This window comes from Loxodonta africana, chromosome 6 (assembly GCF_030014295.1).
Source record: "Loxodonta africana isolate mLoxAfr1 chromosome 6, mLoxAfr1.hap2, whole genome shotgun sequence".
In the NCBI taxonomy this organism is placed as follows: domain Eukaryota; kingdom Metazoa; phylum Chordata; class Mammalia; order Proboscidea; family Elephantidae; genus Loxodonta; species Loxodonta africana.
This window is the reverse complement of record NC_087347.1, coordinates 22,895,962-22,901,726: the sequence shown is the minus strand read 5'-3', so window position 1 is coordinate 22,901,726 and position 5,765 is coordinate 22,895,962.

Genomic DNA, 5,765 nt, shown 5'->3' with positions numbered 1-5,765 from the left:
CCCAAATTGCATTTGAGGACTAGCCCAGGAGAAATCATTCTTATGCCCTGGCTTGGGTGAAATTGGCCGTCCTTTTGCTCTGGCGATAGCTCTGGCGATAGGCCTTGATTAGCCAAAGTAAATGAGTCTAATTCATTTGTTGGGACTAATCAGAACCAAAGTGGTATGGAAACATTTGTTGGTGTTCTTGGGAAAAAGACATTTCCTCCCTTCTGCAGCAACTACCAGAAAAGTCCTTCTCTTGCCTTGGCTAGTGTACGTGCAGAGGTACAGTCTGGAATTGCTGCAGCCATTTCACTACGATGAAGACAGCCAGCTGTAGGATGAAGCTTACCTCATACATGATAGAACAGAATGCTGGAAGGAAACCAGATCTTTGAATTACACTGTTTCAACTGTTGGATTAATCCTTGCCAGAAGCCCAGGGCTACTTCTGGACTCTTGGGTTACATGAGATTTTACGTTGCCTTAATTGCTTAAGACAATACTGGTTAGAGTTCTGTCACCTGAAACCAAGGGTTCCAAATGGACTCAGTTACCTTATGTAGCACTGGGTCGTTTCAAGAATAAAATTACCTGTGAAAATTTAATTAAAGCATCCAGCACCGTATTTCACTACACTTAAATGCCATTTTTAGGTTTTGTGAAATGCTGAATTGGACACTTTAAACAGTATTTCACTAAACCTAAAATGCCATTGGGCTCTGGGTGGTACATACAGTTAAGTGCTCGACTACTAGCTGAAAGTTTGGCAGTTCAAACCTACCCAGAGGCACCTCGGAAGACAGGCTTGGCAATCTGCTTCAAAAGTTCACAGCCTTGAAAACCTTATGGAGCAGTTCTACTCTATACACAGCAACTAACAACAACAACAACAAAATGCCATTAACTTTAAGACTCGCCACTATTTTATGTACCATTGAGAAGGGAAAAAGCACTGTCAAAGAATAACGTGACAACTTACTATCATTTAGACATTTTAATTCAATCTTATTAAAAGAGTACTTTTGGACTTATTTAGACAGAGGAGTTTTATTATATGATTTGCTCATACATGAAAAGGAAAATATAAGCAATATATATTGGCTAAGGTATTCATAAAACTTCCCCACATTCACAGTCTTACTATTTGGAATCACTTCCAGTTCAGAGTTGTGAATGTCTGCATTTACCACTTTGCCAGCAAGAGTGTTGGTGATACGGTATTCTTTAAAGGACTGCTCCAATCATTGTTCCCAGAACTTTCTTCTAAGGTGTAAGCTTTTTTTTTGTTTAATGTATATAATTTTCTTTATTTTGTTGTGGTCGTTGGGAATATACACAGTAAAACATACACCAATTCAACAGTTTCTACATGTGCCATTTAGTGACATTGATTTCATTCTTCAAGTTGTGTAACCATTCTCACCCTCATTTTCTGAATTGTTCCTCCCCCATTAACATAAATTCACTGCCCCTTAAGGTTCTCATCTAATCTTTCTAGTTGCTGTTGTCAATTTGATCCCATATAGATAGTTCTTAAAAGAGCATAATGTTCAAGGCAGAAATTTTTTTTTTACTAGTTAAGCTAAGCTATTGTTTGATTTTAAGAAGATTTCAGGGAATACTTTTGGTTTAATTCTTAAAGACTATCTCAGAGCAATAGTTTCAAGGTTTAATCCAACTTTCATGGCTCTAGGAAGTCTGAAGTCCATGAGAATTTTAAATTCTGTTCAGCACTTTCCCCCTTTTGATCAGGATTCTTCTATGGAATCTTTGATCAAAATGTTCAGTAATGGTAGCTGGGCTCCATTCAGTTCTTCTGCTTTCATGGCAAAGGAGGCATTTGTTCATGGAGGCAATTAGCCACACATTCCATATCCCCCTCCTATTCCTGACTCTCCATTTTCTTCTCTTCCAGGTGAATGGACATCAATTGTCATGCGTTAGACGGCTGCTTGCAAGCTTTTAAGACCCCAGATACTATGCAATAAACTGGGAGGTAGAACAGAAGCACTAAACATGTTATTAGGCCAATTAACTGGGATGTTCCATGAAATCATGACCCTAAACTTCCAAATCAAATCAAATCCCATGAGGTTTTTGGTTGGACATAAGCAGCCTCAGCAGCTACTGTTTCTTTTTTTGGTCATTGTTGTGAATATATCTAGCACACAACTTTTGCCATTTGAACTTTTTACAGGTATGCAACTCATTGACAGAAATTACAATAACTGGGTATGTAACTCTACCCTTAATCAATGAGATATTTCTATCACCATCAATCTCCCTTTCCTCCTCCCCTCACGCTAGTAACCACTAATAAACTTAGTTCTCTATAAATTTGCCTTTTTTATTGTCTTTTTTATGTAAGTGAGGTCATACAATAATTGTCCTTTTATGATTGACTATTTCACCCAGTGTGTTTTCCAGCTCGATTCAAATTGTAGTATGTATCAGGACTTCACCAAAATTATTGTCTGTTCAACAGGGATTGTAAGATATTTATAGTAAATGCAGAGATTTTTTTTTTTTTCTTTTGATTGTCTTAACTGTGTATTTGTCTTACAGGCACTGAATAAAGATTTTGCTGTCATCTGAAATTCTGTTTTCTCACAATATGGGGTTGTCCTTTGGAGTTGTCACATGGTCTGTGACTACAATGGTTTGTGAGTCCACGTAAGAAACTTCCTTGAGGGTCCTTTGTAGAAGGCTGTGGTCCTGCAAATGAAGGCAGATATTGTTGAAAATTTTAAAGCAATGCGCTTTTCTTTTGAACTCTTTATCTTTCCTTTCAAAATATGGCTAATGATAGAATTCATGTGACCTCATTTTAAACTGGAAGCTAGTAGGGTTCTTTGGAAATAAGGGTTACATACACAGGTATTCATGGCTAATCTTATAGTGTCATTCATTCACTCATTCATTCACCATTTATTCACTACTTATTATGTACCAAACCAGAAAATTGTTCTGGGACACAACAGTTAACAACAAAGCTACCCTCTTGGTGCTTATAGGGGCAGTAGTCCCACATCAATGTATGTCAGGAGATTCTGGAATTGCAATGGGTAGGAGATGAGGCCATTGTGGAATGAGGGCAGATGAGAATAATCAGAACAGAAGGGCTGTCCCCACTGAATGGAAGAATCAGTAGTTTAAATCACCCAATGCCAAGATGCCTCTAACTTGTGTGAAATCCAGGCTTGTATTATTCATCACTGAGAGCTGTATTCCTACCAAAAGAGTTGGGCAGGGCTTCTATTCAGCCGTAGTTCTTGGACTCTGATAGATGGAAGCATTGTAAATTACAAAGCTGTGTCCAAGTTGATACAAAAAAACACAGAAAATGGAGCCCAGCCCTGGATGGAGGAGACTAATAGGGAGAAAGTGAATGGTCAGGATGTGCACAGTGATCTCAACTGGAGCGTCACACCAGAATAACAGCCAGGGCAATGAGAAGCTTATGTGCTTTGAAAAATCAAAGTAATAAAATATTTTGTTTTTAGAAAATGAAAACAACAACAGTTTCATGATGGAAACTTGAAAATAAATCTCTACCAGGCCTTCTTGGTCAGTGAAGACAGAGTATAAACATACCATTTCCTTGGCTAGGGTCCCTGTGTGACCCAAATTGTTAAGCATTCTGCTTTTAACCAAAAGCCTGGCAGTTAGAATCCACTCAAATGCACCTTGGAAGAAAGTCCTGCCAGTCTACTTCCCAAAGATCACAGCCATTGAAAACCCTGTGGCTCAAGTTCTACTCTCTCTGAAACACGTGGGGTTGCCGTCATGACAACTGTTTGCTCCCACCTGCGCCCCCCACTTGGCTAGTGAGGGACGGGAGTGGAGAGGAGGTATGTTTGTTCACTGTCATATTTCCCTAGGGGAAGCATATTTTACAGAGCCAAAGGTAAAGACAAAAAAAAATTTGCGTTTTTCAATTTAGTCAACCGTGTCAGGGTTTCAGCTAAAGATGCAGTGGGAAACTGTACTTCAGAATCAAATATCTGGGAGGAACTGCCAGGTGGCCTGGTGTCCCTTAATGGGAATATGAACCCAGGCTTCTGTTCACCTCTTCAAACAGGCAGAATGTCAGCAGCCTATTTACAGACACTCCCGCCCCCCACCCCCAAACCCCTGAACTTGGGAACGTACCTAAAATCTATTCTGCTGGGTTCATTGGTTCCAGGACCCAATAGGTTGAACTTGTTGCACGGGCTGTTTTGTCTGCACCTAGGAAAGACGTGGAGGGCTGGGGCTGACATAGTTAGCTATATTCCATCTGAAAAATTTCTGATTATTGGATATTTTAAAGCAATGCACTTTTCTTTTGGACTTTTTACCTTTCCTTTCAAGTTCTCAGCATCATGGTCTACCTAAAAAAAAAATTTTTTTTTTTTAATTTGAGATAAAATGATAACTGTGAAAGGCTGTCCCCCAAGCCAGATTTTGTAACATTCTTTTCTCCCCATGGATCTCTTGATATTTTGGTAAACATTCAATGAACTCCATCCTATTCATCTTTCTGTATAAATTTAGTTGTTTACAGGATGTTTGCCTGATTAATGAGCAGAGAATGATGACTAACACAGATATATCAATGACAATATGATAATGACACCAAATGATATCTATGTTATGACACGAATATTAAAGGTCAGGCTGTTCTAGGAATTCTAAACTTGTCTTAGAGGACATTTAATCTTTAGCTAAGGGAAGGGTGAACTTCAAACAAAATGACCTTAGGCCTTTGTTTTGACTAACAGATTTGATATGAATTCGTATGAAATTCACATGCACAAAGCTTTTTCCTTGTCATTGATTAGTGCTTTTCTAAATGAAGACTCACTTGGATGGATTTTGTGGTCCCTACTTGAAAAAAAAAAAAAAAGGCAAGTATGCCCAAAACTCAGACCAGCCCAAACCCACTACCACTGAGTTAATTTTGACTCATAGAGACCCCAGAGGGTTTCCAAGACTGTAAATCCTTTTTTTTTTGTATTTTTTTTTATTGTACATTAGATGGTTTACAGGACAAGCTAGCTCCTCATTAAACAATTTGTACACATATTGTTTTATGACATTGGTTGCCAACCACACAACATGTCAACACTCTATACTTCTTGACCTTGGATTCCCTATTACCAGCTTTCCTGTCCTCTCCCACCTTCTTATCCTTGCCCCTGGGCGGGGTGTGCCACTTTAGTCTTGTTTTGTTTTATGGGTCTGTCTAATCTTTGGCTGAAGGATGAACCTCAGGAGTGACTTCATTACTGAGCTAAAAGGGTGTCCAGGGGCCATACTCTCTGGATTTCTCCAGTCTCTGTCAGACCAGTATGTCTGGTCTTTTGTGTGTGTGTGTGCATGTGAGTTAGAATTTTGTTCTACTTTTTCTCCAGCTCTGTCTGGGACTTTCCTTTGTGATTCAAGTCAGAGCAGTCAGTGATGGTAGCTGGGCACCATCTAGTTGTCCTGGACTCTGTCTGGTGGAGGCTGTAGTACATGTGGTCCATTAGCCATATGGACTAATCTTTACCTTGAGTCTTTAGTTTACTTCATTCTCCCTTCCTCCAGAAGAGGTGAGACCCGTGGAGTATATTAGATAGCCACTCACAAACTTTTAAGACCCCAGACACTACTCAGCAAAGTAGAATGTAGAACATTTTCATTATAAACTATGTTACGCCAGTTGAGCTAGATATTGCCCGATACCATAGTCCCCAGAGCCCTCAGCCCAGTAATTCAGTCCCTCAGGGAGTTTGCATGAGCTTATGGAGCTTCCA